A 23,812-nucleotide genomic window follows, 5' to 3' on the forward strand; every position below is an offset into this window, starting at 1 on the left:
CCCTCCACGGGCTCCACATCTGTCAGAGCTGCTCCTGCCGGCTGCACGTGGGCAGCAAAGCAGCGAGGCCCATTGGGCACGTGCATCTAGGGTGCTTCCAAACATGAGCTATCCGTGCACCCTGGCTCATGCACCAGGGCTGGAAACGAGGTGCATCCGTGCACCAGGGCTGGAAACGGGGTGGCCAAGTAGCTCCAGGTTGCTCTCTTGGGATCATTCCCCACACCTCTGTCTCCCGTGAGCTTAGGACAGGAAGTGAATGCAAAAGCTATTTCCAGTCATGACCATGGTGAGGATTTCAGGAACTGGAACGCCTCTGTCGAAAGCCACGGTGGAGTTGGCCCAAGACAACAGGACTGACTTCTTGCCAGAAGCAACCTCTTAATGGGCCTGTGCGACCCATAAGAGTCTGTTAGCTCGGTGGGTCCCTCCCACGTCTCTGGGATCTAGTTGACGTGTCAGGCAATACAAGAGAGGCCTTGATTCCCCCTCTCCTGAGAGCTCAGGCATGACGCCCCATTTCCTGGCTTGTGTAGGATTATTCTGCCCAGGGCACATTATGTCCAGGTTCGTTTTATTTCTCGTAGACCCATAGGGCCGGAAGGAGCCAGGAGGGTCACCCCGGGGAGCTGGGCTGCAGATCTGTGCGCTGGGAGCCGCGCTAGCAGAACCGAGCTCAGTTCGGGTGTCTTGTCCCGGTGGCTGCCCCAAGCAGCTCGAGAGCCAAGGCCACCGCTGTTGGCTGCAGACCTTGCCCCAGCAGTGGCCTGGGAGTTGTTGAAGGGGACCATCATGGACTGAAGATGAGCTCCAAATGGATGGATAACTCTCAGAGCAGCTTAGGTCCCTGCATGGAGGGAGCGCTTGTTTTGGGCATGTTTTAGGACCTCTGGTTTTAGATCTGCATGGAGGGGCCTCTTGTTTTGGGCAGCGGAGAGCCCTAGCTCCCCTCTTGCACCATTAATGTGTGCATCAGAAGGTCTTGAGAGGAGCTTGTGAGTCCTAATTCAGTGATTTTTTTTTTTAATCTCTCCCATCCTGGGGTCTTCCTCCCATGCGGATAGAGCCTCCCTCCTCAAGGCTCCCCTCCCCTTTAACCCTGCAAAAGGGGCAAGGTTGCAGCTACCCTGACACCATGTCTCATGATCCTTCTGGGTTCGCGCCGCCGTTCACTACCTCCTTCTCCACCAACTTTTCCCCCCGCTTCGTCTCATCCTGTCACATTTACTACACGGCTGAGGCAGCTGTGATGGAGTGGTTAATCCCGTCATCATTTGTTGGTGTCTGACACCGCAGCACCTGTCTTCATTTCCACCTCCCCCTTTAATGGTATTTTTAGATTGCTACATTCTCTTCTCCTGACTTTTGAACAAATGCCTCCTCTCGCCACAGCCTGGCTGCTGGGTTTGTGTGTACGGCAACGGTGGGGGGGGCTTGTCAAGACCTTTTTTGATCATGCCGACGTGGCGCCAGGTGAGAGCTGCGCACGGTTGCAGGCATAGATCGGCTACGCACCTGGTGAAGGCAGCGCCGCCTAGGCTATTCCCGCAGGGTGATGTGGACGGGGTTGTCAGACACTATTAGGGGGTGCTGTGCTCCTTCCCCCACCCCTCCTGGGCTGCGTGGATGTGTTCCTTGCACCCTTTTACAGGAGGGAAATGCACCCTTTGATGCCCCGTGGAAATCCCTCTCCAAGGCTTGAATGCAGTCACAGAAGAGGCTTCCCCCTCAAGAAACATCTGTCTCATGCCTGGGGGCCAGATGTAGGAATGGTGCGTGCTGTGCAGATATGAGTCCTGAAGCTCCTGCAGCATGCAAGATAACTCATGAGTGAGTTTGAATCTTCATTTAAGGGGCTTGGCAAATTGGCACCCACTGGGACAAACTGGACTAAGTCCCCTGGAGCAAACCGTGCTTGCTGGACTGGAGAGCATTCCCTGGGAGTCGGCAAGGGTGCTGGTATAGCAGCACAGGCAGCGCTCCTAATGTGCCATCTCCAGGCTCTCTGCCACGAGGCCCAGCTCACTGTATTTTGGCTGCTAGCCCCAAGGTTGGCCGATTCAGAGGTTGGATCCCAGGTTTGGAAATCTGTGGGGTGACAGTGGGGCGTAAACGCGGGAGGGGCATTGCGAGTGATGTGATGGGGCCGTGTTCATGCCCACGCAGCCTGCAACCTCCCATCTGTTTCCTACCACGCCTTCCCAACCAGAGCATTCCCGTCCAGTCCAATGACGTATGGAAACCTCAGCGCTTCGTTTTGAATCCTATTGCAAATACTGAGTCAGTTCAATTCGGAGGCAGGTTTGCTGCTCCAGTATCCAATGGCTCTGGGCTGACTTAGCCCCATGCCTGCATTTGGCCCCCTGTTGCCCTTTCCACATTAATTGAGGATTAGATTTCATCCGCTGTGCCGAAAAGGTGAACGTCCCACTCGCCGCCAGTCAGGCTTTGTAATTCTAGGTACTTAATATCCAGCTTGTTCAAGTGCTACCCGGCTCTGCTCCTCTTCATTAGCTTATGTTGAGAAGGTTGTTAGCTTCCAGAGGGGATTCGGTATTAGAAATTAATGACCTGTTTCAGAAAACTAATCCCATCTTCCACCAATCCACCCCCCCTTCAGGGCTGCCATGAGACGTGTGCCTCTGACGTGTGGGTATCAGACAACTTCCTCCTGGGGCACGATGCCCTGGGCAGCCCCTACCCGCTCCGTGGATGGGGCAGCTGAGAGGTCACCTCCTATTTATTATGGTGTGCAAAGTCGCTCGGCACGTGGGACACGAGTGTTGCACAGAGCTGGTGACCGGACCGGGGACTGTCCGGTCAGTCGAGAAGGTTAAATTCTCGCCATCCAGCAGATGCTATTGATTTTCAGGCGTTGCCTTTGTGCTTTAAAGAAGCAGCATGGTCACCACCTAGTCTTGATGCCTAGCTTTTAGGGCATGGTGAGGGTGAATGGCTTTCTCCTTAATCAAGAAGGTGTTAAAGCAGGACTCTGGCCTGGGCTAGCTCTGCCCTGCGGTACTTGCAACCAATGCCAGGCCTAGAGGGAGGAGAAAAAAGGAGGTAGCCTGGACTGAGCTGGGGAGGAGGAAAACCTGAGACCCTCGAAATGCTGTGGCCAGGTAGACTCTGGAGCCTCTTAGCCAGCTAATGCATCCAGGGAGCCCTGGGCTGGCTGCTTCACAGGGGTACAGGTACTAATCTTCTTCATCTGATGATGAAAAAGAAAGAAGCCAACAATACCGTAAGAGGGCTTTGGTGTGCAATGCTGGTCCTATAACCAAAGTCCCGGTATTCAGAATAGGGCAAGGAGAAGTGTGGCCCCCGTGGGCTTCTGCAGACGACTTGGTAGGCAGGAGACGCGTGTGAAGGTACCAATGGGTGCCTGTGGGTGTGCACTGCAGCTAGTGGCACTAGTGAGTGTGAAGACTGTAGGCAGCAGACTTGGTTTAGCCTAGTAGGCCCATTAGCGGGTTGGCCCCAGCAGGCCGGGGGTGAATCGGTCCTCGCGCTGGGCGCAGAGTAGGCGTTCCTGAGAGATTCCCCCGCCAGCCAAGACGAGATGATTAAAACTCAGTGACCCAAATTCCTTCTAAATCAGTCTCAGCTTTTTAATTTACAGAGTGCCCTTTGCATGTGCCCCTCGTAGCACTTCGCCATGCACAACAATAGCAAACAAGTGTAAATGCAATAAATAAGTCCCCGCGGGCCGACGGTCTGGAATGCATAAGTGGAGGGAGGGCTTGCGATGCCCCTGGTGCTTGTACTGCTCTTCTCGGCTGTGCGGGGAGGAGCAAGGATGCAGCCCAGACTCAGGAGATCTGGGTTGAAATCCCTCCCGCGTCTCGGCTTACTTAAGGCAAGTCACTTCAGCTTGGTGGGCCTCAGTGCTTTGTCTGTAAAATGGGAGTAATAGCATTTAGGTGTTTAAATATACTCAAGACAGTAAAGACGGGTCCCAGGCACTGTTCATTGTCTGATGAGCCTAGAAAACTCGCCAGCTCACACAGCCTGGTGTCTGTAGCCTGCAGCACACGGGGCAATGTGGCTGGCATCACATCCAGCTACCTTTAATTCCCCAGCCCAAATAGCGGGGCACTCTTTCATAGCTGGGGTGACTAGGGGTGGGCTTTGGTACGTCTCTAAGAGCAAGGCTGTGGATCCTTGGTGAGACCCTGCCCCTGATGGCAGACAGCCCTGGAAGTGAAACAGGAGGCGCCCTGCTTGCTGGAGGGGAGAGTGCTGGCCCTGAGGCTTGCTGGATGGAGGGATACTAAGGAGCTAGAGATTATTCCACCATTTCCCACCTTGGTCTGAACCGAAGTCCTGGATCCAGCCCACCCTGAGGCTGTTTGGAAGCTGGATCCAAGTCTGAAGGATGCTGCTGTCTTGGGGTCACCAGTTGTGAGAGCAACGGGCTGGAGGACAGAGCCGTGCTCAGCTCCCGAAGCTGGACCTGAGCTGACACGCTCAGAACGAGGAAAGCAGGACATTAGACTGCATTTCTCGGCTGTCTTCTCTTCCCCTTCGCTCTGACTTTTGCTTCTGTTCGCTGTGGTTTTTGGGGATCTGCTTGGACCAGGCAAATGATAGGCTGCTGACAACAGCAGGTCTCTCTCCTCTCCGTAACGTGTGGAAAACCTGTCTTTTCTCTAGTTCACAGAGAGGATAACAGCATCCTGTTGCTAACTAGCACCTGCTGCTCTGGCTCCGGGAGCGGGGTCGGGTTTGATGCTGAATGTTTCGCCTCCCGATGAGCTGCAGCAGAGCCCAGTACGTGAGCAGCATAAAGTGTGCCGGATCTTCCCTTTTTCTCTCTCTCTTTCTGTCCCAAGCAAAGTGAGAGGTCGCGCTGTCACTATATGTCCTGCCCACCTTGCTCGAGGGCAGGCTCGTTTGGATGCCCTTGCTCGAATCATCAAACGAGGCAGAGCAAGTGCTGTGCAATGCATCCCGGGTGGGTCTGCTGACCCTCGCCACCCTTGCAGACTCCTTCCTGCTTGAAATGCAGTAAGTGCCCAGGCCGGCCCCGTCGCCGCTCTCCGTCGCTCGCTCTCTCCACATCTGGCGTGTGTGTCCACAATCCAGAAGATTTGCAGAAGATTTCAAACCACCTGGTAGATGGAGCTGCGCGGTGTTGCTCCCTGCCAACTCCAATAACGCTGGAGACGCAGGATGCTTTGCCCTTTGGCAGTTTTGCAAAGTGAGGCTGCGTGCAAGGTAATTGCAGGGCGAGGCGTTTGGAAGATGTCTGATAGCAGAGGCTCATCGAGTCTGATCTGAATCATCCTCTTGAAGGTGAGTCCCCTTGGCAGGGACTGCAACATGGGTTGCTTGATATCTCACTCTTTGGCACTATACAAAGCAAATTGCTCCCAGAACCTGCCTTCAGTTTGTGCGAGCCCCTTTTTCAATTCCAGCCCCATGTCTCCCTTTGTCACACGTGAGCTCGGACGTGTCCCAAATAGGCATAGGGCTGCACGCCGCTGTCAGGAGTGGCAGGGCGGTTGCTATCACTGACCCCAGGTCTTCTTCAAGGCCGTGTGGGGCTTCTCTAGGTGATAACCTCGTGCATTTGTGGTGCAGTCGCTTGTAATCAGGATCAATACACGGCTGTTGTTTCAGGCTCTAGCTCCCTTGCCAAAGCACCTAATGCAACATGGGCAAGGTGAGTCCGAGTCAGCTAAAGCCTGAATAAGTGCCCGGGTTCAGACACCTTACCACCAATGCCAGGGAGCTGCAGGTTTGCCAGGGGAAGGCAGGCCCGGAGCCAGCAGGGGGCAGCGCTTGCAAGCAGGATTCAGGCCAGCGCCAGCAGGGGGCGGCCTCGGGGAGCAGGAGCGATGGGTAGGCTAATGCAAGAAGACAGCTGCCATCCCATGCCAGCCGCGTGCAGGGAGGCAGCCCAGAGCGTGCAAAACAAAATGCATGCATTTGATCAGTGGTACGTGGGAGCCGCGTCCAGGCAGCGAGCGCAGCGCACGACAGCCCGGTGCCAGCGGCGCCTGCGGACAGACTGGCAGCACTTGAAGCAAAAAGTGGGCAAAGAGGCAGGAGTGTCTGTGAGAGGAATGAAGAGCAGCGAACGGTGTATGTGGGCAGTGCAGCAGATGTGGGGAGGAGGAAGGAAACCTCTCGGGCTGGTGGGCCTTGGGATGCCACGGTGCATGCAGGCCTGGGAAGCCCACGGGTAGTGGGAGGTGGGAGAGGAGGGTGCGAGGAAGCACTGCTCACGCGAGGAGCACGTATGCACAAGCACCAGTCGAGGGCAGCCCGGGGGCTTTGAGCCAGGCGCGCTGCAGAAAGTCTGCAGGGTTTGCAGTGCAAGGACCGGCATCATTTGAGAGGCATAGGAGAAGTGCAAATGGCAATGAGACGTGCCCATGGGCTGGAGGCTGAGTGCGGCTGTCCTAGACCCTCTCCTGGAGGCCACAGGCTTCCCTGTGGCCAGTTCTCAGGCTCAGCCCCGGGGCGGTTTTACGTGCGACATGTAAAATCTGTGACACGCCTTGCAGAGAGGTAAGATGTGCTGAAGAAGGGCTGCTTCCCCCAGTGTCCTAAGGTGGCCTGCTGCCTTGCAAACCCCAAAAAGGGAGAAGAGGATTGTGTTGACAAGGGCATCCGTTAGGGCTGGGCCTGGCTGAGTGGCACTGGCAGAAGAATGGAGATTTCAGCGTGCTTTCAATGGGCGCTTATTAATGGCACTGTCGCTTAATAGATTGCTGCAATGATAGCATCTCTCAGGCGCCCTATAATTACTTGCTCTTCAAAGCTTTTCAACCCTAACAATAGAAACCCCTGCAAATAATATTCCAATTAGGCACCTGGGCTGCCTCCTCCTCCTCCTGTGGCAGTGCGATCATTTGCTGGCTGCTAAGGGACCATTTAACTTCAGCACCATGTTTAAATTCATGGTCAATTAGCCACCGAGCCCCCATGACATTAGCTCGTTGGCCTGCGCTTTGTAAACACGTTCGCAGGATGTCCCTACGCATGCTACGGCCCTGCCCCGGACCCTAACGAGGCTTGTGGGGGTCAGGGTTAATTGCAGGACCTCATCTCTGTCCCCAATGCCAAGAGGGGTAGCAATTAGGATGACCTGATGGGAGACGATCACCGAGATGAGGGTTTGGAGTTTGATTGTGGGAGGGAAGGGGGCATGGGGATTGCAGGGAAAGTGCAGGGCTCTGTTGATTGAAGCCAAGCACAGAGAGGTCATGGACTGAGCAAACTGGCCCAGCTTACATGCCCCTTGGTCCTGGCCACAGGAACCACTGGCTGCTCCAGCCCTGGGTCCCCCCACTTCCTGGCTTGCAGGCCCCCTGCTAGCCGGTCTTGGGCTTTTCCTTCACAGCTACTGAGACTTCTCGAGAGCCGTCTTGATTTCACTATTATTTCACTTTATTTCACTATTGGCAGGCCATTTTATTTCACCACTTTTGGTCAGCTGAGATTTCAGCAAGATGGATGAGGCACAGGGAATGTGGCACCTCCTGGGCAATGGTCTCCTGCATCCCAGTGGACAATGAGGTACGGTAGGATGGAGAGGGGCAATGCTACGCAGGAAAACTCTGGGTTCATGTTGGTATATGTGTGTGTATATGTATGTGTATATATATGTATATGTGTATATATATACACACACATATATGTATGTATATGTGTGTGTATATGTATATGTATGTGCTTTCAATCCCATTTCTGCTGCCTCTTGGCTTTCCTTCCACTGAGGTGCAGCTGCCTGACCGAGCTTCACCTCTGAGCTTGCTCCAGCTGTGTCTTTGCACCTCACTTCTTCCCTTGTGTCTGCTGTGGACCATTTTTTTCCCCATATTCTTCTACTGCAGGCCCCTGGGTTTCTGTAGATAGGTCGAGTCCCAGAGCTAGGTTTGTGGCTTCCATAACTTGGCCCTAGCTAAGCTATCAGTGGATCTGTGCTGCTTGATACAAGCTCAATGGGTCTGGTCTGATCCAAATTGGAGGTCCAGTTGCTACTCAGCCTTGCTTCTATTGGACTCAATACAGGATCGGTGTCACTCCACTGCCCCAGCCCAGGACAGGCCTTGATGATGGAGGGCTAAGAAGAGGAGACAGCCCAGAGTTCAAACTTGATTGAAATCTTTCTGTTGTCCCTGATTTCTCTCTGAAGCACAGTGTCTTTTCCAAGCGCTCGTCAAGTCCTAATCTCCGCTCTTATCCATCATTACCAGGGGTCTGGAGTGGGCTTGGAGATGCTGCAGAACAATCAGCAGAGATTAAGAAAGCAGAAGCGAACACAAGACGAAGAAGAAAAAAAAAAAAGCAACTTCTCAGCTAAAATAAAAGTTTGCCAATTAAATCCCCGGCTTGCAATATTAGCTGGTCTCTCTGCTGACGCGGCCAAGGGAGGGCTTAGTGGAGATGAGTTAAGGCTTATGTGTGCCCAAAGTGGGCCAGAGTGATATTTCAGGGAGTCTTTCTTTCGGATCAGAGAAGATATACAGCAGGGCTGACTTCCAGGCCGCAGGAAGAACGGAAAGGCAGTTTTCAAAGACATAAGAAAGAATTGGGAAGTGAATGAAGTTTCTCAGGGCCCGAGGCGACGCTCTGTGAGATGGGTGTAATTCAAGAGCGGTCCTGCTGAGCTCGTGAAATGGTGTAACTCTGGATTACCTCCGCCCAAGCCAGCCGCGCTCTCCACGCTAACACCAGCCGGAGCGAGAGTCACGTCTGTCCTTCTGACTTTCACCAAAGGGTCTTGTTGCAGGAGGAGGTCGGGGAGGATGAAGATGCTTAGATCATTTTAGGACTCCACTGCCACCTGCCACCTCCGCGGAGGCTCTGACCCACCCCGTGATTCAGCCTGACCCTTTCCGACACTGTCACGTGCTAATTATGAGCTTTCCTCCCAGTTCATTACCGAGGTTGCTCACTCGCAGCTGGGGCATGACTCACGCCCCGCCGAGCGGAGAATTTGGAGGCACCCTGGGTGCAGGGATTTTTGGGCACGGTCTTTTTTTCCGCACCGTGTCTCCAAGCTTTCAACGTGCATCGAACAACGTGGATGCCGCACCTAGACGCAGCATCCCCAGGCTGTCTGTGGAAGTCACATCCCCTCCCTGCTGCCTCCTCTCTGCATCTCAGGATCCCATTGCTCCCTTTGGAGCTGCCGCCTGCTCTGAGCCCTCCGTCCTTTCCAGGGTTCCCGATCTCCAGGATGCGCTGCCCCGCGCTCTCCGCACGGCCCGGAGGTGTCCCGTTGCCTTCAGCGGTATTAAAACGCACGGTGTTGGATAGCTCCGCTTACCAAATGAGGCTGCTTGCTCTGCACAACTCTCCTGTCCTCATTATTTATCACTCTTCCAATCTTGGTGTCATCTGCAAACTTTATCAGTGGTGATTTCATATTTATTTCCAGATCGCCGAGGATTAGTGCCCGGCCTCTTCTGTAAGGTGTCATTTTTCTCCTTGTTTCTATTCTCCTCTGTCAGTTGTGATTTACATTACCAGGGCACGGATGTGCTCAGGAGAGGCCTCCGAGCTCATACTGGGGAGGAAACCTGCTGGGGGCTCAGGCATACCTAATGCTCCCTGCAAAGCTGTGGCGACTCGCGCTCTGCAGCTATAATTACCAGTATGCTTCGCACAGCTTCCTTTGGTGGTCTCGGTTGATCCGGAGAGGTTAGAAAAATGCCAGGGCTTGAAAGCCTGGTCTTGGTAATTGGAGAAAACCATTTCCCATCAGTTGAGGTGGGAGGATGTCTTTATTTTGCCAGCCCAGCTGCTCTACGAACCGCTCCTGTCCTAGGGTACGTTCGTCTCCACATTTTCTGGGGCACTTTTCTGCCTATGTCATGCACTGTTTTTGTGAATGAATTTAAGAGACAATGGCACTGCTGCTGGATTTTCCCTTTTGCTCCTTTAATTTTCTTCCTCTCCAGTAGGTATTTAGGGGGAGGAGAATCAGACAAAGATGAGTTTCCCTTCTCTGCCCCACTCCTCCACCCCAGTCTGCAAAAAGAGGCACATGGCGGGTCTGGACCCCGTGTTAACACCACGCTGGAGCAGGTCCACGGCCGTCTTGTCTCGTGGATTTTTTTTTGGAGACTTGCAAACTAGTCTGAGCGAGAGGTGTCTAGTCCCTGGCCTCCCCTATGGACCCTGGGATGCTGTTGTCCTTCTCAGCCCCTGTCTCTCCTCTGCTGTCAGGTCAAGTTTATGTGCCTAGTGGTTAGAGCATAGCAGTCAGATGATGGGTTATGTTCCCCACTGCTGTATGAGCTTGAGCCCTCGAACCTCCTCCAAGGCATTTAGGTGTCTCATTCCCATAGACATCAGTTGGAATTAGGAGCCTGAATAGTGTCGAGGATCTGGGCCTAACATAACCTTAGTCTTGCTTGGTAAAATGAGGAGGGTCACCAGGCCCTTCCTGTGGGAGAGGAGGGGTCTGTGAGGCTTCATGAGCAAATGTGACATGCTTTGGGATCCTCAGATGAGGGCAAAGAGTGATTATTCCCTGGTTTTTTTTCTTGTTTTTTCCTTTCAGGTGATGCTAAGATGGCACCTGGACTCTGGGGTCCAGGTTCGTCCTCCGTGCCATTTCCCAGGTCTACCAAGGATGGGCTCAGAGCAGCTATCCCTGCCGTGGCCGTGCTGGAGCATGACCTGCAATGCTTTAGCACAGCACAGTGGACTTCTCCCCATTGCACCGCTGTCTCCTGCTGGGCACTGAGATGGTTTCCTAACCAGCACGCCTTTCTCTTTGCACCGGCACATCTGTTCTGCAAATAGGCTACTCGCCTCCACCGAGTGCCTTCAATTCTCCTCCAGTCCCTGATGCCATTTTTCCAGGTGCTTTGTCTCCTCTTAAAAAGGATGCCTTTAAAATGAGTCTAGGCTTTCCAGATATTTATTTTTGCTGCCTAGCTGGCTGCATTATTTCCCCCTCCCTGAGACGTGTCCGTGGCATGACATTTGCCATCAGATGTTATGTGGTCTACCAAGAGCATGGGCTCGATTCGGAGTAGATCAATGAAGTATAAATAGTTCTGCTAATTGAATGGACGTTATTCCTGAAAAGCTGCCTCTGCCTGCAAGTGTTAGCTGTCTCCATAGGAGCATAATATCCGATGGGGCCTCCTGGGCGGTGGAGTCCAGTCCCTTGTGTTCACAAGCAACCATTAGCCCAAGGAATCCCCTAAAATCACCACATCGACACCTCAGCAATAGTTACAAGGAACAGGATCTGAAACACCGATACCACCTAATAACATGGCTCAGTGAGGTGTTGGCAGGATGAGGGCATTGCCCATGCCCGGCCATTGCAGGGTCAGGGAAGTCGTCGGCTAATATATCCTCCATATTTACTGATAATGCAATGGGACGCTGAGTGCAATGGCCAGATCAGAAACGTCCCTGCAGCTTCAGGGAAAATAGGCTGTTTAATAACCCTTTGCTTTTAGGTTCCTCAGGTATTGAGGGACCAACCTTGGCTTGATTTTTATCTTTTTTCAGGTGCTGAGCAACACCGCCTGCTAAAGAAATTCCTAGAGCAAGGGGTAATCCTGATCTCCCAGTTCGGTTTGAGCCATGCTGCTGCATTTGGGCATGAGCATCCCTTCCCCAGCTCATAAAGTCCATGTCTGGTCCCTGTCCGTGGCTCATTAAGTGCATGTCACCGCATGCAGTGCGGGTATGCTGTACCGATGCCCAGCATGCCCCAGAAGCAGTGGAGACTTGCCCTTAGCTGCATACACCCTGTCACTGGCCACCCTCCCTTGTGTTTCCTTAACCTTTCGGGCTGGACACCATGTTAGGGTTGATCTCCGCAACCGTCTCTTTGGCGCTCCCCTCCCATGACCCCCGACCCGTCCCTCGGCATCTTGGTAACCTTGCTGCTCTGTGCCCTACCCCCTCGCGCTAGTTCAGCTGAGGACTGTGCTCTTTGTTGCTGTCTCTTCTTCTCCAAGCGCTGCAGGCAAAGTATTTTGTTTTCTCGTTGACTATTTTCTCTTCTTTTTAATCAAATAGTTCTGACTTCCCACAGCTCCCACCGCCCCCCTTTCTTCTTCCTTCCCCCTCCCGGGCATAGCGTCGTGAAAGAAGTCAAACATTGTCAGCAAACTTCCCCCTGAAAGAGGCTTTCATCTTCGGTACTGAGCTATTTCTTGCATTTGCATAAACTTCTGACCAGCGAAAGGAGAGGCTCCTCTTTTGAGAGCTTTTCCATTGTGGATGGGGAGCTTTGGAGATGAAATGTTCCCTCCCCCTTGCACCTCTTGGAAGGACACAAAGGCAAGTCTGCCATTGGGGATGCAGCCAGGTGGAGAAACGGCACCTTCAAAAACCTGTCGTGGCTAGGGGCCCTCAGGAGGAGCAGAGCTGGGAAGAAGGAAGCTACTTTTAGCTGCTTAGCTAGGGGATGCTCTGCAGATTTGCTCAGCGGAGGGTGTGGGGGGGAGGTAACAGAGAGAGGGGCTGGAAAGACACCAAGGCAGAAGTCTGCAGAGAAAGCAATGGGACAGGTGAGCTTGCAGGAGAGGCCGTGCCAAAATAGAGGTTTGGAGGACGCTACCATATGGTAGGCAGAGGACCACGTGTTTATAAACCCTGTGCTGCTGGGTGGTGTCAGCCAGGAGTTTGGGAATGTTTCATTTAAACCCAGGAGGTTTCAACGCTGCCGTTCGGGCTTCTCTCTCCTCCTCTTTCCAGACTCGGCTTGAGCTGGGAAATGAACCCAAACCTACCCATCCCTCTCATGCCTAGCCTAGCCACCATCCCAGGGGCTACTGCACAGAGCAGGAGTGTCCGATATATGCTTGAGCTCCATATTTAAACGGTGCAAATTCACTGGGTGAATTGAAAATGGGAAATATTATTAAAAAAAAAAAATTGGGGGTGGAACAAAAAGACTCAATCTCACTGGGATTGTAAAGGTTTACTCATCCCTGTGTGTACATGCCCGATTGGGAAGACTAGTCTTCAGTCCTAGTGGCCCAGGCCTCATAAGAAGCCCCCAGGCATTGAAGGGATTGGCAGGGAAGTTGGCCCGGTCCGCTCGATTTGGCTTATCCTTGAGTTGGTGGTGACGAGTTGCACCGTCTTACATGACATTTGGCTTCGCCGTCCTGAGCTGGCGACAGCCATGCCAGGTTTGTCCCTTGCTTCAGCCGTGACAGGGTTTGCTTCCTTCTGGGGCTTGCAAAGCTTTAGTTTAAAAAAAGAAAAAAGAAAAAAAAGTTTTTATTTGAATTTTCAAAACCAAATGTCGTGTCAGAACAGAAACATCGAAACGTTTCAATGGGAACATGCTGAAGCTGAATGCTCTGACTCTTTCCATTTTTCCCCCCCTGCCCAAACAGTCTGATCAAGTCACAGATGGCTCCAGTTGATTCAAATCTGCCTTTTTCTCCAATAAAATACTTGACCAGCGCTGCTGCCCAGCTCTTGGGGATGTGACCCACAGCATCTGCCGGGCCGCGGGGCCGAGCTGTGCAGAACGATCAGCCTGACTTGGAGCGTCTCCTCTGTTTGCAAACGTGGAAACTCCAGCAGAAATTCATCCAAGCCTCCTGGCTTCTGCTGCCTTTAGTGAAGGTGAATATTCCTAGCATTTCCATGCAAAAGATGTTGATTTACATCAGCTGAGGATCTCCCCCACCCCCCCAGATTCATCCCTTTCAGCTGGAGGAGATTAACACCCCAGGGTAGGTAAATAACTCTGCATTCCCCAGCATGTGCCAGCCCTGCCGCTCAAGTTGCTAGGTGTAATCTCATATAACGATTTGCCCAAATACATGTTAATAAAAGTCAACACGCAGAAACCCTTTGAAAATGAAGCTCCGATAATTTAATTGGCTGTGCAAGGATAAGAATCCCAGTGGCAGCAAACGGCAAAATGCAATAGGAAAAATGAACCTGATCAAATGGATCGGCGCTCTGAAGAGGGGCTTTTGTGCACGCGCGTGCCTGTCAAGCCAAAACATACATGAGGCAAGAGCAAAGATCCTTGCAAGGCAGCGGTAGAAAGGGGAAAATCCAATTCTCGTGCAATGAGGTTAGGGCCCATCTGAAGATGTTTGGTTATTAAGTTTTGAGCTACAAGCCATGATGAAGCCTGGGTGGCGAGAGGGATTCCTACAGGGAAATTACTCTATCAAGCATAAGTGAATATCCAAGTGGCAGCAAATGCATGGCGCAGAGCTGAAAATGTGCTAAGCAGGAGCCTGCGCTCCAGTGGGATGAAAGGGAGATCCATTTAAAAATAAATACTTGACAAAGCACGACCCTATTTGTAAACATTTTCCTTTCCCGGCTCTTCCGTATAAAGCGGTGAAGTCCCCGGGGCTCGGCGCTGGCATGCTCGCTCTCGCAACGAATGCAAAGTCCCCCCAGCAATTCTTTGACGGCGTGGAGAAGCGGGAGGCGGTGTGATCCACGCAGGAGAGGACACTGCCATGCTGGGCGAGAGACCTGGGTTGTAGTCTTAGCTTTCATGCATCACCTGCAGAGGCACCTGGGCCAAGTCGCTTCACTTCCCTCTGCCTCAGTTTCCCCTTCGGTTCCCGGGCTGTTGGGTCTATTCAGATTGCAAGGGTTTGGGGGCAGAAGCTGTCTTTTATTATAACTGCACAGGACCTACCTACCACAACGCTGCCCCAATTTCAGCCTGCCAGCAAGAGACAACTATATTAATCAAGCCACCTAACTCTTCTAGAGCACTTCTCATTTTCAGAGCCAGCACCGTGCATAAAAGGATCTCGGGGTACTTTTCTCTAATATTGGATGCTCCTAATGTGAGTTGCCAATGCCATCAGACATGAGGCTTTAGTGTTAGCCTTCTATGTTCATATTTAAGCCTGAAAACAAAAGCTCTGGTTTTTGTAAGGTGCGGGGATAGTTGTGGGGGAGGGTGCCTGCTGGCACCCCTAAAGCTCAGGCTGTTTCCTTAGGGACCCGGTGCATGGATTTGGCTGGCTTCAAAGGGATTTAGGTGCCTCCATGTAATTGCGATGGACTGAGTAAGTTTGGGGTGCACATGGCAGGCAGGATTTGAACCCAGAGCTCCTCAATATCCAGCATCAACTGAGCTGGTTTTCCTAGCGGAAGGTGTTAAAGGAGGGGGCCTGGCCAGGCCCTCTAGGAGCCAGGTGCCCTGATTAGTGCTGGGTGGGGCTGCACTAATTAAGCCCAGCTGTGCTAACTGACACCCTGCTTTCTATGAGGGCTTTCTCTAAGCAGGGTCCTGGCTCTGGCCAGTGGCCCCAGGCCTTGTTTGTGACTCTAGGCTCTCACCACTGGGGAAGACGGTCTGTACTGCCATCTCTTCTTCCTCTTAGCCTCTTTGCATGGTGGCTCATGCTTTCTGCGCTGCCTTGAGAGAGAGCGAGGCTCCATGGACCACGCGCAGGCAGCCCCCGTGGCAGGGTGCGTGGAGAGTACCACACGTTGCAGGGCAGCCGCCTCCCCTCCAAAAGGCTCAGGCACAGAGATGGAGGGAGATTTCCCCTGTTCCAGAGGCTTCTCCTTCCTCCGGTGCGCCCTCGTGCTGCGGGACGGACTCTGGATTTGGGAGGCTCCTGCCTCGTGCCTGCTGGATGGTGAGTATTCGAGCACTGGGCACATGGGTGTGAAGCCCTGCAAATGCACAGGGGCTTAGATGGGGAGTTGAGATGGATGGCTTCAGCCCTGACATCCTCAGGAGGAGTCTTTCGGAGGAGGGGGGAGTGAGTGTAAATCAGCCTGTCCATTGATTTGTTTACAGTGTCATTCATGGAAAGTGTGGGCACCCGCTCTGGAAACGGATTGTGTTCCCGGAGCTCTTGACGTGGGCCTTTGTCTTCGTTAAGTGCCCCTTGTAACATCTCCTGACAAGTTAAACGCAGCACAGCAGCCGGCCCCATCTGCAGCAGAGCAGACACGGATGGAGGCGCGTGCGCATGGGCCTGGGGCTTGCATGGGACTGGATAGGGAAGCCTAAAGCTGGGCATGTTTTATGCACACGTGCAAGGGTGCATGTATGTGCGGTCTCTGGCATAGCACGATGTTGGTACAGGCATATAATGTGTGTGTGTGTGCACAAGCATTTATAATATTGGAGTGGGTATGCACATTTGCCTGCATATGAGACCATGTGTGTAATAAGTACACGCTTGCCATATGTCTCTCTCTCCCCATCTCTAGATAGATAGATATATCTATGTGTGTGTGTGTGTGTGTGTGTATTAGATATTGATCTATAGCCTCTAATGTATATATGCATATATAGTGCATATCTACATGCATATCTATCTATCTATCTATCTATCTATCTATCTATTAAAGATATATAGATATGCCTGGACATGTATACACGCACCTTGATTTACAGTATAACATGCTGTGTGATGCATGTCCCCATAGATCTATAGGGATGCCTTTCCCCCTTCTTGGTGCTTCCCACAGCTTTATGGGCTTTACCTTTGCCTTTGCAGTCCTGGGGCTGCCCACTGCTCACCTGCACAGCCTGCCTGTTTGGAGCAAGCTGGGCAGAGCGCGCGGGCTAGGGCTGGGTGCTCACACTGGAGGGGTATGCGGATGCGCTGCAAGCACCGCGCTTAATTACACACACTGCAATTTTCAATCAATGGAGCTGCAGCTCCTGGTGTATTGGGAGATTGATACACTCAGCTGGAGTGACGGGATCGATTCTCAGCCCTTAGATGCAGGCCCCTCTTGCAGCAGAGCCTGCTTCAAAGCTGACTCCCTTTCTTTTGGTCGTGTCATCTCCCCCCTGGGGAAATCCAGATCCCAGGACAAAGGAGGGGCAGGCACTGCTTATTGATGAAGTGGGTTTGCAAGCCAGTCTGTATCCAATAGTTAAGACGGGGCGGGCAGCTCTTCTCCCCTGGGGAGACTCTGCGTACGTCTGTTGAAATTACACCGCTGCAGCAACCGAGGTGGCATCCTTGATTCCTCCACATCTTGCTGCATCTGGTCTCTAGGAATAATTTCTAGCCTGGGGAGCAAACCCAAGTGACCCCTCTGCACTAAAGGCCCCAGCAGAAAGAGCTGAGCGGCACTGAGCCTCCTTTCAACAAGACAGCTCCCATGATTTCCCTTCCCAGCCCACTGCGGGCCCTTGCCACCATGCACAGCCCAGCATAACATGGGCCATAGGAGTGTGCCCCTGTCATAGCCCAACTGTGTTTTCCTACCACATCATTTGATTGCAATTACAGCTCCATTTAATATAGCTTGATCTGCGAATTAATAACCTTATCTCACCTCGCCGGGTGGTGCCACATGCATTGCAGTCTCCGGTGTGGAGGGAGGGGGAGGTTTCTTTATCAGAAAGCAAGCAGGTCTCGGATGGTGACTTTAATTTGCAGAGAAGGGGAAATGATTATCTTCGGACTTTTCTTCCCCCACCCTCCTAGTTCCCTCCTGCCGCCCCTTGCCTTTCTGCAGAAAATCTTCTTGTTGGCTGGTAGGGTCGGTACCTAACACTTTGGGCGCTCTCCACCAAAATATGGCAGGTCCTTCTTGACCTTGGAGCCACCCAGCCAAACTTTCGCCTATAATGCTTTGCAGGGTGAAATGGGGACAGCTGCAGTTGCAGTCCATAGTAAATGACAGCACAGAGGGAGAGAAGCAATAGGGTATTTTCAGTCCCCAAAGTGACAAGGTGAGAAGATGCAGGGAGCCTGTTCTACCGCAGGAGCCACGGAGGAGGATCTCGTCTCGGCGGTGGGCGACTGTGCCGCCTGGCATGGGAAGGAAGCGGGTGCTGGGTGAGCGAAGGGAAACGAGGAGGGAAGTTGCTGTGATGGTGGCCAGAAGAAGTAAGAAATGACTAATTGGGCTCCAATCCAACACATCCTCCCTCTTGGTCCCCGGTCATGCATCAGGGCCGTCATGGGCTGAATACTCGCATGTCCGCAGCCTGAACTAGAGTTGCTCCATAGCAAAGTCACCTGTTTCGTGGATGCATCTGTGAATGGGGCATGTGATGCGTCCTGAGCTGCAGGTGCTGTGGCTGGTTTCCCCAAGGGATCCTAGGAGGATCCTCCAGGATGAGTGGATCCAGGCCCTGGGGGGGGGCAGAGCTGAAGGACTCGCCTCGTGCCTTTGCTCTCTCTCGTGTCCCCTCCCTTCCTTTTCTCTGAAGCGATTCCGACGCCGTGATTGATGCGCTCCCTCTGGAGTGTCAACTTGCTCTGATTAGACCTTAATTAAAATGATAAATTCCTCTTTAATGGGGTTTTGGTTTAGTTTTGCAATTAGTCTTTCTTTACCTATCCCATTTGGCATCGTTTTGCATTTTGAGCACGCTGACAGAGCGGCGCGGTGAGGGGGCACCTTGTCCCAACCCGCCGAGCCAGGCTTCGGGGCCATCTCCAAGCCCCCCAGCACCAGGTGGGGGACAGGCTCCCAGCTTCTTGGCATCTCGGGCTAGTGGGTTTTGAAAAGGTAAAAGATGATTGGAGGGCTTGGGATTCCCTTTCCTCGGAGAGGCTCCAGGATCCCCTACGAGAGGCTGTGGCCAGCAGGAGAGGCTCCCCAGATCCAGCGAGGAGGTTCCCAGCTCTGCCTCCAGCAAGAGGCCAGGAAGCGTGATGTGAGGCAGGGGCTCCCAGAGGGTCAAGACCCCTAGCAGTGGGGAGCGGGACCAGCACTGGTGTCTGTGGGGTAGTGTTTCTGCCCATCAGATGGGAGATCTGAGTTCAAATCCCAGCTGGGATGGCTTAGGGTGAGTGAAGTTGGAGTACCGCCCGGGTTACATTGGCATTGCCCTGTGCTCCAGATAGGCAAAGCTGGCTGTTTTTCCCCCCCCCCCCCCCCCCACCCCCCCTCCCAGGCTGTGGGGCCTGCCAGAGCCAGGGTGGTTTTACTGGGATGGTTCTGGTGCTTTATGGTTGTTCTTGCCTTGGAGCATCCGTGTTGTGCTGGGTCTTCTGCACATGACTTCTCCTCTCTACGCCTTTGGCCTGGTCTCTCCTCGACATCAATGGGGTTTTGCATCAGTCCCTAAAAATATTATCCTTCTACATGGAGGTTGCACAGGAGCTCCGGTCTCGCACCTTTTTTTCTATGAATCTGTTTCCCAAACCTTTCCAGGCACTCCCGGTTCCTCTAAAAATCCCAACCAAATCTGAGCGTGATCCAGATTTTGACCTCCGACGGGGAGAAGATCAAGCCCTCTCTTCGGGATGTCACTATGGCTCTTGACCGCATAGAAGGCCCTGGGATACTCTGATGAGGGTGGAGGGACAAACCTCCAAGAGGAGTGTGAGGAGCGGGTAAGAGAGCAGGTGGTGGCTGGCCGGGCGTGCAGAGGTGATGCACAAGTTTCCTCTTTGGGTTCGGGGATTAATTAGGCAGGCAGCTGATTCCTCCTGCAGTCGTCTGCTGACGCTTTGCTAACCTCTGCACGGGTGAATAGACAATGCGATGAGGCTGTCGCACCGAATCTCTCGCTGAGGATGATCTCAAATGCCATCTGTGTCGGGCAAGGGCAGCTCACACGCACGGCATTCTCCGGTAGGACTTGTTGGCTACCGACGTGCGGCGCTTGGATGGACTTTATCGCCTGGGGTGCATTGGGGTTAGCCGGGGCAGCCCCCCGGGCTCGGAGCAGCTGTTCAGGGCTGTAAGGCTTATGCGGCATGGGGGCACGAAGAGGCAATGTGTGTGCGCGGAGGGGCACGCTGACTTCGACACCTGGCCGGGGCCAGACCACGGCTGCAGGGAGTGTGGGGTGAATGTGTTGGAAATGCCAAAAGAAGCACATTATTTGGGGCACAGGCTGGGTGTTGGCCCTCTGCTTGCACCACGGGCCTGGCCCATAAGGCTCTTATACAATATCAGAAGAAGTATGACTATTGCACAGTCCAGCAGAAAAATGACTGGAGGGGCCAAATCCTGCTCCCCTTTGAAGCGTCGGTGGTGGCCTGAGTGTCGGTCCCAGCCTTTTGCTTCGGCTCGGCTTCCAAACGGGTATTAACCAGGATGCTTTTCTTCTGCAAAATGGCTTCTCCGTGTTTCCTTTCTCTGCAGAGAATGGCTTTGCACGGGTGCTATTCATGCTGCCTCGGAAGCAAGCAGCCGGGTCCCTCGCTGGCACAAATCCAGGTAGGGCCTCAGTAGAGCCAGGCTGTTTTATGCCAGCTGAGGATGAGGCCCGGGAGGGGAAAGAATCCAAAAGGGAACGTCACGGCTTCCAAACGCTTTGGAGCCGCTAACAAATAAGCCGCACGGATGTTGCAAGGAAATAAAACCCAATTGAGTTCAGTCAGTAAGTCAGCGTCTGGCCAGAGCCTCTGCTGACAGGTTGTATTTATGTCCCCTGACTGAATCCATTTTCTGTGCTTTACAATGTCTTTATCAGTCAGCAGCTCCGTGCTGCTTTTGAAGTCGTATCAGTGCGGGCAGTGATTTGGATTTTTTGTTGTTGTTGTTGCATCCACTAAGCAGAGAGCTGAGTCTGCGCGTGGGGAAGAGCCTGCCCCTGCTGCCACTAGCCTGCTGGGCGGTGTCAGGTGAGCCACCCCACCCTGGCACTGTGCCTCAGTTTCCCTGTCCCATCCTTTGTCTCTCTTGGCCATGGAGATTGTGAGGCCGGGTCTATACTCGAGCGTCGGCTTTCCTTGTAGAGATCAAAGTCCCGCTTCAAACCTTACTGGGACTCGAGCAATGCGTAAGCTTTCTGTCGGCCCTGTTTCCTAATAGAGATTCTTGTCCTGCACTCGAAGGAACTGACTCTACCAGTGTCCTATGTAGCCCAACAGCATCACTGAGAAACTGGTCCTGTCTGCTCCCACCCTGCACGCGTCCAAACCTGGCCGTTAGGCAGAGGACTGGACTGAGAGGGGTCTTGCAGCGCTGCCTCCCCAGGGTGTTTAGCAGGGCAGGGCAAAGAGGAAGAGAAGATGAGCCAGGTGATCAGCTGGGGAAAACCAACCCCCCAACAGAGTTGCACTGAGATTTGGCCCATTGCTTCCCGGTGAACCTGCTGGAGTTTAAGGAGGCAGAATGCAAGTATTCGGCTTGGAAATCACCGAGCGCGGGAGCTGGTTGAAATTCCTGATGAGAGCAATGCACCGTGCGGGGTCTAGGAGCTGCCAACGTCCCACTTAAAACCTTACTGGGACTTGAGCAATGCATAAGCTTTCTGTTGGCCCTGTGCCTGGGATTGAACATTGATTTAAATCCCTTTCTGCTTTACAGTGCAGCCCCTGAAAGCACCTTCCCCAGCCCCTCTGCTGTTTGCCTTCCTGCTGCACATAGAAAGAAATGACACTCCCTGAAATCCCTCCTGCCCTTGGCTTTGTGGGCATCAGGGAAGTCCAGGGCCTTCTCTCTGCTCAGTAGCTGTGGACCTGAAGCATCCCTAGTTTGACTAGAGCAGGGCTCCCAGGCTTGGCCTCTAGTTCTTTGGAGCCCAGCATGTCTCAAAGCCATCAGTGCAGCATGGGCATTTCTTTCACTACTGCTATTAGTGTAAGGAAGGTGGGTGAATGAAGCTCGTTGGGTTTTGCAGAGAGGGCAGAATAAGCACAAAGAAGGGGAATGTCCGTCTTTTCTCTTTGAGACTTATAGTGTCCTCCTATGGAAGGACTTGAGAGCAGTCTGTGTATGCACAACAATACGTCCAGCTGAAATCTGCACCCGCGCCTCTCGCAGCCCCTTGCCAGTGCCAAAATGAAGGGCAGGGACTTCGGGGTCGATAGGAATCGGTCCTTTTGTGCCTTAAAGGGACCCCCAGGTCATGAGTGGCAGGGGAGTGGGCAGCATCTTGCTAGAAAGCCAAAGTGCCCTGGGTTTGAATCCCGCCGTTAGAATTGAAAATGCAGCATGCGTTTGTGTGCATTGAAATCGGACAAGGTGATCCTCATGACACCTTCTAGCTCACAATTGCTCGCTCATCTGCATTTGGGTACGCATGGGCCAGCCGGGTGCTTGTAATTTGAAGATGCATATGCCTGGTTTAAATGCACGACTAGGAGGAGGGTAATTGGGGTTGCTGATGCAAACAGGCCTGGAGGCCCCCCCCTGCACCATGGAGCCCCAGGAAGTCAAGCTGGACTCTTAGCACGGCCGGCTTCCCTTCACCTGGGAAATAGCTACTCCGTGGGCCCGGGCGGGAGCAGAAATGTCCTCCAGCGCTAAGAGAAGTTGGTTGTGTACGGAGCGGTTTGGGCGGAGGGCTCAGACTCGAGCCTCCTAATCCACTGCTGCTGCTGACGCGCTCTCGCTGCTGGGAGCAGCAAACCCAGCAGCGGATTTGCTATAAACCCTTATTTACCACAAAAAAAACAAGACCTTTAAAACCTGTCATTTCACAGCACAATGGACAGTTTGCTGGAGCGTTAACCCGCAAACGAGCCCATCTTTCACCATAAAGACGGATTACGAGAATCCTCGCTCGACAAGGGGAAAGGCCTGTTCTTAGTTGCTCTCGGCCTCTTCCACGCACCACTTTCATTATCTGCACAGTTTCCAGGGTGTGCCCAGCCAGGCATGCTTGATCCACTGGGAGAGAGATGGCAGTCCTCCCGCCCTCAGCTGAGCATGTTCTGGCTCGGCCGCGCTATGCAATGCGCTGTGCAATGTGCAATGCCTCCGGGAATGTAAGACCAGGGGACGAAGGTGGTTCAGACCGGGAGCTGCCTCCTTACTGTAAACCCAAAATATATCATTAAAGCACTCCGTGTCTGAGATGGTCCCTGGGTTTTGGCTAGTCCGGACAGGCTGGCTCAGGGGGAGGTTAGAGCCCGCAGAGCTGTCTTGCCTTTGCCCACGCTTCTGCCTCTCTGGCATCTGCAGGGTCAAATCCTGCAATGAGGGCATCCCCCATGAAGTCCTTGGGTGCGCAGACGTCAGTCCGCACACAATTTAGACCCTATGAACTAGGATCAGGGGGAGTTTGTGTTTCAACAAGTCCAGTTCCCACTATTGCTCTTTTGCTACGAACTGAATTAGGATCGGGTCTAATTTACATAATCATATGCACATACGCATGCACCAGTGTGCACTTTCATTATGCATCTTGGCATGTGCACATATGCACACACCCTTGCATAATCATATGCATACATGTGTACCCCCCCAGTCATGAATATTCATTTCTTATCCATGCATATACCTTCACCCACCCACTCAGCATTTACATATGCACGTGCTTATGGGCATAGACACACACCTACAAATACACACTCATGTGGGGCGACACACACACACACACACGCGCGCTCTGTGCACAAAAAAGCCGAGGAGATCAACTAATCCGAGAGCCCTTGTTCCTTTCCCTTCATCTTTGGAAAGCTCTTAGAGCTGCCAAGCAGCCGATCAGGTTTCCACACCACCCCCCAAATTAATTTAGAGAGGGATTAATCTAATTTGGTTCTTAAAAAAAAAAAAAAAAAAAAAAAATTACGAACAACAAAAACCGACAAAGGTTCAGAGACCAAAAGCGGCACAAGCCAATGATGGAGAAAATAGCAGGGACCTGCACTCTCACAGCGGTCGGGCAGCATGTTCCCAAGCACGTGTCTCACAGTTAAACCTCTTCCTCGAGTCTCGCAGTTAAACCTCTTCCTTGAGGGCTGGAGACCCGGGTTAACCCACGATGGCAGCAGTGCTTAGCATCTGGTGCACAGCATGCTCACACCCTGGGCTTCCCGGGGCATGGGCACAGAGCTGGGGCACTTGTGTTTCTAGTGTAGGGGGAGATTTTCATATTGTGGGCTGTCTGAGGGAATGAGGACTCGCCAAGAGTCCTAGGTTCCCAATGAGTCCACAATTTGGGGCTTTCTATACATTTCTAGGGGTTGGAAGGGCCCTATTAGATCAT

General features: G+C 52.9%; 1 long non-coding RNA gene across 1 annotated transcript in view; it reads left to right on the top strand.

Moving 5' to 3' along the window:
• The first annotated feature begins 15,210 nt into the window (after positions 1 to 15,210).
• The window catches only part of LOC102374351, an 83,516-nt gene continuing 74,914 nt past the window's right edge, over positions 15,211 to 23,812 (top strand). Inside the window, exon 1 of the long non-coding RNA XR_325068.2 lies at positions 15,211 to 15,578. This is a non-coding gene — a long non-coding RNA (uncharacterized LOC102374351). The remainder of the gene's footprint in view (positions 15,579 to 23,812) is intronic.

Source organism: Alligator sinensis, unplaced genomic scaffold (assembly GCF_000455745.1).
Source record: "Alligator sinensis unplaced genomic scaffold, ASM45574v1 scaffold1782_1, whole genome shotgun sequence".
Classification (NCBI taxonomy): Eukaryota; Metazoa; Chordata; order Crocodylia; family Alligatoridae; genus Alligator; species Alligator sinensis.